The sequence below is a fragment of the Mastomys coucha genome, unplaced genomic scaffold, assembly GCF_008632895.1.
Source record: "Mastomys coucha isolate ucsf_1 unplaced genomic scaffold, UCSF_Mcou_1 pScaffold15, whole genome shotgun sequence".
Lineage (NCBI taxonomy): Eukaryota > Metazoa > Chordata > Mammalia > Rodentia > Muridae > Mastomys > Mastomys coucha.
In genome coordinates, this window is record NW_022196897.1 from 102,830,236 (window position 1) to 102,838,602 (window position 8,367).

Below are 8,367 nucleotides of genomic sequence, written 5' to 3' on the forward strand. Positions count from 1 at the left end.
TTAAAAATTATATTCCTTGTTATTAAACTAGCCTTCAACATAAAAGTAGCCTTGAACAAATTCCTATAGTTTTAAAACTGAGACTGTAACTGATGTCAGCACTGAGATTAAATCAGTACTAGAGTCCTGATTTCCTGGAAGAAGATCACTTCTACTAGGGAACAACTGCAGCAGGAAGTATGAAAGTTAAGAAATGACTATTAGTCAGTTGACCAGCAGGTACGTAAAGGAATGGGCAATGTACTAGGTCAAATGGATTGCTAGAAGGAAGATACCTTCTATTGATCATCTCTTGCCTCTCCTCTGCCCACATTAAAAGTATTTGAACAATGACATGGGTATACTACCAGGGTCTTGGCAATCCACAGATGAAGGTAAAACACATATCATTGTGGATAATTAGAAATAGTTAGGTAAAGTGACTACACACAAGAAAGAACAAGTGCCATAAGGCTGCCATCAGCCTCAAAAAAGATGCCCAAATACAGAATTTACCGTACTGAGCAATGTCTTTGAGTAATTGGCCATGAGCGTTGACCTTTTCTTTCCCTTTGACTTTTGGTCACAAATATGAAGAGGTCCTAGTGAGTAAGAATTTCTAGAGATGGAGATGCATGTCCTTTATTACCTGTTTCAAATTCTGGACATAATAAGATCGCCACACTTTTGGGTCACCTCAACCCCTCATCCCAATGTGGTCCTTACTCTGTCCACATTTTAGATTCAGAGACCCTTTGTGAGAACTTGAATAGAAATTTCTTCTTGATTGTTATTTCATAACCAAGTGATAAGGTGAAGGCAGACTTTTCCACACACTTTTTTCCATGATAAATCAAGTAAGTGAATGAGTGAATGAATAAATGGCAGTCTGTTCTCTTATACTTACCTAAGCATCCCATATCTTGAGCCTGAATTTGAAAAAAAAAAAGGGGGGGATGAACACAAGATGTAAAACTGAAGGTGAGGAACAGTAGATGAGGAGATGCTGGGGAAAGAAACAATGAATCCAGTACAGTTAGAGCAGAGGGCCAGGAATACAGAGAGGGAAGAAACTAGGTAAAAGGTCACTAAATGTAGTTAGGCTTCATTTTGGCAGGTGATTCAATTCACATATTGTGAGTGGAGCATACTCTTTTGAGTGTGCCTACTCTTTCATGGTTACTTCCCATCATGCTCCTTTTCCTCTTTGGCTCATCCTCAAGACCCTAATTGTGGACCTTCCCCAACGTTCTTTCACTCTTCGGTCTTCCTCTTTTTTCCTTATGAATAATTTCATAATCAAATGAATTCATTAAAAATGTCATAATCTCTCTCTCATTTTCCTATTAATAACTGAAATCCTTATCACCTGTTTTTATCTTTCACTTGGTTTCCTCAGAACATGCTGGTAATCTCCTCGGAATGTGTGATGAGTTGGTGATGTGTGGACTTGGGGCTTGGCTAAGTATTCCTAAGACTTTCCTTTTTAAGCAATTTTCTGATTAGCACAAGCTTGTCACTCTCTTTTGAGAATGGGGGAAAGGCAGAGCCACACGTGCACATGTCTTCTCCCAGTTGCTCAATCAACAATGGGCTACCGTATTCAGCAAAGCGATTTTACAGACATGGGTGAAAGCCCAAACAGTTGCTTCTGAGTTCACCCAGAGATTACCTTCACGTATTTGCTTTGTTGAGTTGAAGCCATTTATAGAGAATTAGAGATGTCAATTGAGCATGAAAGCCTTCTCTAGCCTCTGTGGCCTTCACACTTCACATGGAGTCCCTGAGCTTCTGCTTCCCTGTGATCTACATTCCTTTCCTGCTCCCTGGGCTTCTGCCTGCATGTGATCTTTCTTTCTATCTGCCCCTTTGTGGATCTGTGTTTACATGGCCAGCCTTCCTAACTATGGGGCTAATTTCAGGTAAAACTGTATATATGTGCTATTCATGCACATATCTAACATTTATATGTGGGTGCACATAAATGTTCATATGCATACAATTCGTAGGTGGATAGGTAGATTACAAAGATGATAGACAGACAAATAATCATTCAAACAGTGGTTGCTCTTTTGATTCAACTCTAGCACAGAATGTTCTACAAACATATTCAAGTTAATTCTCCATAATAAAATTCACTTACTCTTTTCCTCATTCTGTACCCAAACATACTCCTTTATTTTCATCAAACTCATGATAGCTCATGCTTGGAATTTGGGAAACAGAAAGACACTTCTTCCTCTTCATCTCTAGTATCAGGCAGCCCCTTCCTTCATACTGGTTTTTCTTTGAAGTTTCTCTTCTTTCATCCTGAGACAGGCTCTCCTCACTTCATGCTGTGAGATTGTCTTCTTCATGAGGTTTGGTTCCCCTGTCTTAATTTACACACTCCTTCAATGATGTTAACTCATGTCAGATTACTTTGTCTGAAAATTAAAAATAAGTTTTCTTTTAATGGCGTCTAAGGCCCTCTGAATCACTGAGTTTAAGCCAGAAAAATGGTGCTCAATCTAACATAAACACATGTGCAATGTATGTGACTTTAAAAAAAATCATCTTAGCTCACCCACTATTCTCCAATAAGATGAATATGATTAACAGCCCCATTCTGCAGATGGCATAATTGAAATAGAGAAAGTTTAATTAACTCCATCATTCATCTAGGGAGTCAAAATCTAGGATTTGAATCTGGGCCCTCTGACTCACCACTGCCATTGCCCGTGGATGAATTGGATTCTCACTGACTCACCACTGCCATTGCCTGTGGATGAATTGGATTCTCACAGCTTTTGAATGTATAGTCTGCATGTTCTCACTTGCTTACATCATTTCTTGGAAGAAACACTTCCAACTCTCTGACTCTTGGGTCCAATTCAAATTTCAACTCTCCAAAAAAGCATTTAGCAAGTCACACATGTTTTTCTGTTTTCTCAATTCCTAGTGCATTTCCTGTAATCTAACTGATGGATTTACATACATAGTTCTCTCATTTCAGATGGTAGTGGACTGTGTTTGCATTTCTTTTAAAATTAGGAAATACTCCAGAAATGTGTACAAGGATTAGTGTATACTTAGAGACAGAAGCAAACACCCAGTTATCTCTGGCATGTCTGTACAAGAGTGGTCAGGTACATGCTGAACAACTTGGTTTCACACATCGAAACATATTCATAATAAAAAAAAATCAGTAAAATCCTTTCATTTAAGGAAAATAAAAGCAATTCCAGACAATTCCAGAAAATAAGAGCCTCTTCCAGACAGATTCAGGAGAGAGTTGTTCTAACACATCCATGTGAGTCTAGAGCTTGGCATGTTGACCACAGCTGCAAACACTAGTGATTAAATATGGTTCTTCTACTACTTTGTATGTATTTTCCATCACAGTATTCATTAAAATGCCATTGGTTCCTTATACCTCTTTATTGAAATACCATTTGCTTTAACAACTATTTGTTAATGTCTAGTACCATCTTCCCCAAATGTTTGTCAAGTAAATTAAAGAGGAAAAAAATCAACTATTTAATTATACATCTATGAATGCTAAACCATGTCCAGTTTTTAAGGTCAAGATGTTGGCTTTTTATCTTTTTCTCATTATGTTCCTAGTGTCTTAAGTACAGATATCCCTCCTCAATGTGAAGCGTCCCTGTGATGATATGGTTTTGTATCTTTGTTATGGTGGTAGATAAACAAATCTGTATGGATGACAGAATTGCACGGGGCTGTATACATACACAAATGAGTACAAGCAAGCAATGGAAATCAGGACAGCTGAATGTAAGTCACTAAGTTACATCCACATCTCTCTCCTCATAGCTTTGTGCAGATAACTTCAGCTGGCTGTCATTACTGTAGGAATTTGTATAAAAGTCACTAAGGAGTTATTTGTATTCTTACAATTGTTTATGTGTCTACAGTTTCTCTAAAAAGTTAAAAAATAGAGTAACAAATCGCTTTAGCAAAGGCTTCATAATGTCCTGAAGTTAGTGCAAGTGCCACAGGGATGATAAATCAATCCGTTACTAATGCTTCAGAATCTCCGTTAGATATACCATTTGAAAATTGCCCCAAACTCAAAGCAGCTGAGGAAGAACAATAGAACAAATGATCTCTAGCTTGAACTTGTGTTGAAACCCCTATCCACTTTGCAGCTGCTTTGGGTGCATGAGATACCATAAGGAAAGTTGAATAAGACACCCAGATCTTCTCCATATTCATTTTGGTAGTACTTTATACAGACATTGCTGGAGTCCCTTTGCCCTTTATCAATTAACACAAAATATTTCAAAATCAGATAGTAAAATTCCAGGAGAGTGCTTGATCTCAAGTGGTATTGGCTGCTTTCTCTGGGTGGTAACAATAATTAGAAATGATAATAACTGTAATCATGTAATAACCCTGATCATATTAATTGTTATTGTGGTAGTGGCTTTCTATATTCTCCTGAACTAGGAGGTTTATGGAGATCAAACCCAATCAAAGCAATCACTATTCAAATTCAAGTGACACTTTTTCTGTCAGTTGTCTCCATGGGCACAGAAATGTTGAGATGGCAGCCTGTCTTGGGAATGGCCAGCACTGGAGACAAGCCAGGAAGACTGAGTCAAACTGACATGACCGTGGCTCTGGTCTCTCAACGGTGATAAAGCAAAAGCTCTGAGAATGCCAGTTCTACTATGAGTCACCAAGTGCAAACAGGGTAATAGAAGAGTTCACATCAGAAAAAGTCCCCTCTGAGGCACAGGAATGGGTCACCTCAGAACACTGGTTCTTGTCCACAGAAAAGGAAACCAAAGAAGACATCTGTTTCCTTTGGTCTATGGTGTCCACATCCACATCCACAGACCCTTTCCTCTGACTCTTGTGTTGGCTAGATGAGGGACTGGACTCGTGTATAGCATTTGTTGGAACTGCAGAAAGATTCTTTTTCTTTTTCTGTGGAGGTCCATATATGGCTATGGCATTCGTCCTTAACTGTGGTTAAGGGCTTCCTGGAATGGTCAGAGGTCTGGTTACTCGTGAATGAAACCTTCATCATCTCCTGGGGACACTTGTCTTTTCTATATATAGGTTGTTTAACTTGAGCTACACTTATTCCTTGGGGAAGGAGGGCTGCATACTGAACGTCAAATTCTCCTGAATTGACCTCTAACATATAAAGCTTTGGAAGGAGCAATTTATTTTCATAATTCAATTTCATACATATATGTACACGTATTTTAGATCTATTATGTCTTCTTGCTTGCCTCTTTCCTAACTTTTTTCAATCATCTTTTTCATATCGATTAAGCAGCCCATTCTACTAGCCTCTCCCCTTCTGTATCACTCACACATTTAATATGATCACTGTAAATGATATTGTCTTGGATATATTGAATCAACTAAAATGTTATTTAAATGGATTTAAATTTTTTTATTTTCTGTGTTCCTGCTATATGTCTTCATTTCCCATTCTTCTTGGTCTGTTTTTCTTTTCCCTGGACTCCTTGTTAAAAATGTTCTCAGTACTTTTAATCATATTTCCTTTCATATAGCTTCTCATTTGATGTTTGCCCTCTTCTCCTCTGTGTGTGTGTGTGTGTGTGTGTGTGTGTGTGTGTGTGTGTACTTTTAAATCCTTTTGGGGGTGGGTTTTTGACCCTACAGTTAGAGCATGTTTTGTTTTGTTCTGTTTTGTTTATTGGTTTTGTTTTTGAAGCAGAGTCTCTCACTTGCCTGGAACTTGTTGACTATGTGAGGTTGTCTACACAGTGAGCTCCAAGGATTTGACTGTCTCTACTTTCTCAGAGCTGGGATTACAAGTTCATTCCAGGGTGAGAATTAAACTTATATGCTAAGGTTTGCAAAGCAAGACTTTTACTGATAGAGCTATCTCTCTAGACACTCCTTTTCATACATGTACACATTTTGTAGCCATATAATGTAGATTGGGTCAATTTCTATCTTTTCTCCAAGAATTCATCCCTGGCTGTGGTGTATGTGTGTGTGTTTTACATGTGTGTACAGGTACATGCTCATGTACCTGTGCAGAAGTCAGAGGTCTAGGCTGAGTTTAATGCTGGGATTACAGGTGTATGTTACTGTGCCTTGCTTTTTCTATGGGTGTTGGGAATTGGAATGTGGGCCCTCATACTTGCAATACAAGCATTTTACCCAATAATCTATATCTCCAAGCCTTCATCATTTTTTTTGCAATAAAAAATTTCAAAATCCTCACCTTATGCATTGCCTACATCTGCAAAATAGTATAAGAATTCATTTCATTAATGAAAATATATAAACTTCCAAAATTTTGTCTTCTGACATTTTGAAACATATAATAAATTATTGTTATCTATAATTATATAATAGAGCTCCCTTCTATTATTTAATAGGAATTATTAAGGAGATAGTTTACTTTTGTCTTATTAATTCTTTGTAGCCCCCTGTGGATTAACCTTATAATACATTTTAATCAAGAATAGTTATATTTCAAATGTTTGATGGACATATAGGAGAGAGGTTGTAGAATTCAGTTGGCTGGTTATAGACTTCTGCTCTTGGGGCTAGTAGGACCTACTTTTAGGTTATGGTTGCCTAAGGTTTGGCTATTTTTTCCAGTGTAATATCTTACTCTCTAGAGGCTGATCATTAGTCATACACTGTCGATGAACTGAAAAGAAACAAAAGTTGTTCTGAGGACTTTAAGTTTCCTGTAAAAACATTATGCTCTAGGCACAAGAGTGCCAAAGCAAAGGTCAGTTGAGTAAGCCCCTCTTCTCTGTCTTTACAGTTACAACTCAGACTGCCTCTTGCTTCTTGATGGAGAATGAACTCTTCAGTCATATACCTACCAGGGAAATGCTTTAAACACAACTTCTACAAGCCAGTTGTAATGTTAGTAAAGTGAAATTGTACCATATCTGGTGTCAGATATTCAAGCACTCCTTCAACTGCCTTCCTCAGACAATTTCTCTATGTTTCAGTGTCCTTAACTCTCATGGGAAACACAGAGACGATAATGAGTGCTTGGTGAGATACAGCATCAGATAGACTCCATGATGGGCCAAATGCAATGTCTGTTATATGTCATAAACATATACATGCTGTAGCACCTTGCATGACAATGGTTTCCATAGTCTCATATATTTCAATGCTTGCTATAGTTGGTGGAACAATTTGGGAAGGATTAAGAGATGTGGCCTTGTTGGAGGAGGTATGTTGTTGGGCTGGGCTTTGAGGTTTCAAATTCCCATGCCTTTTCCAGTTATCTTTCTCTGCCTCATGATGTGGATCAGATGTAAGCTCTCAGCTATTGCTCCAGCACCATGTCTGTCTACCTGCTGTCATGCTTGCTGCTGTGATGGTCATAAACTCTAACCCTCTGGAGTTGAGTAGCCCTCAAATTAAATGCTTTTAGTTGTCTTGGTCATGGTGTTTTACCACAGCAATAGAAAAGTAGCTAACACACTAGTGAAAATGAAAAAAAAAAAAAAGAAAAGTGTGATTGGTTCATAATTCCTATTTATATAACTTTATTTGTTGAGGGAAACTGAAAAGCATTATTTCTTATAACCAAATCTTGTTTTAAAAAATATTTGCTTTCAAGTGTGTTTAAATATTTTCTTTGGATGAATAGGTAAAGAATCTTGGCCAAGCCTCAGGCTAAATTTTTTCTATACCCAGATGTGTCTTTAATTTCATTAGGAATGTGAACTTTTGATTCATAGTGGCCAGATAGGATGCAGGGTGTTCATTTCAATTTTCTTATATCTGTTGAGACTTGCTTTGTGTCCAAGTACATGGTGAATTTTGAAGAAAGTTCTTTGAGATGCTGAGAAGAAGTCCTAGGACTCAGGAGGCAGAAGCAGACGGAACTCTGAGTTTGAATCCAGACTGGTCTCCATACAGCCAGGGCTATGCAGAGAAACCCTGTCTTGTGTAATAAACTGCTTGGCGGACAACACCCAGAGGAAGCTCCACTCCCAGGTTCTCTGACACACCCAGGATCAGAGGTGAGCAGGAACCAACATCTGTCCCAACACTGGGAGTAACTGGGTCCAGCGGGACCAGGCACACAGGAACTCCACCAGCCCAGTGACTCGGGTTTCTTCTGGCCTGCCTTGGCTGGGGTCCAGAGCAGACCTTGGGAGCAATCTCTGCATCCAGTCCCACAACACCCAGAGGAATCTCCACTCCCAGGCACTCTGACACACCCAGAATCAGAGGTGAGCAGTAACCAACATCTGTCCCAACACTGAGAGTAACTGGGTAGAGCAGGACCAGGCACACAGGAACTCCACCAGCCCAGTGACTCCAGTCTGTCTGGGTGAGTGTTCTTAGCAGACCTTGGGCACAAGCTCTGCAGCCAGTCCCACAACTCACAGAGATAGCCACACTCCCAGGTGA

At 39.0% G+C, this 8,367-nt stretch overlaps 1 long non-coding RNA gene across 1 annotated transcript in view; it reads left to right on the forward strand.

Moving 5' to 3' along the window:
• The first annotated feature begins 7,148 nt into the window (after window positions 1–7,148).
• The window catches only part of LOC116092323, a 17,600-nt gene continuing 16,381 nt past the window's right edge, over window positions 7,149–8,367 (forward strand). Inside the window, exon 1 of the long non-coding RNA XR_004119205.1 lies at window positions 7,149–7,174. This is a non-coding gene — a long non-coding RNA (uncharacterized LOC116092323). The remainder of the gene's footprint in view (window positions 7,175–8,367) is intronic.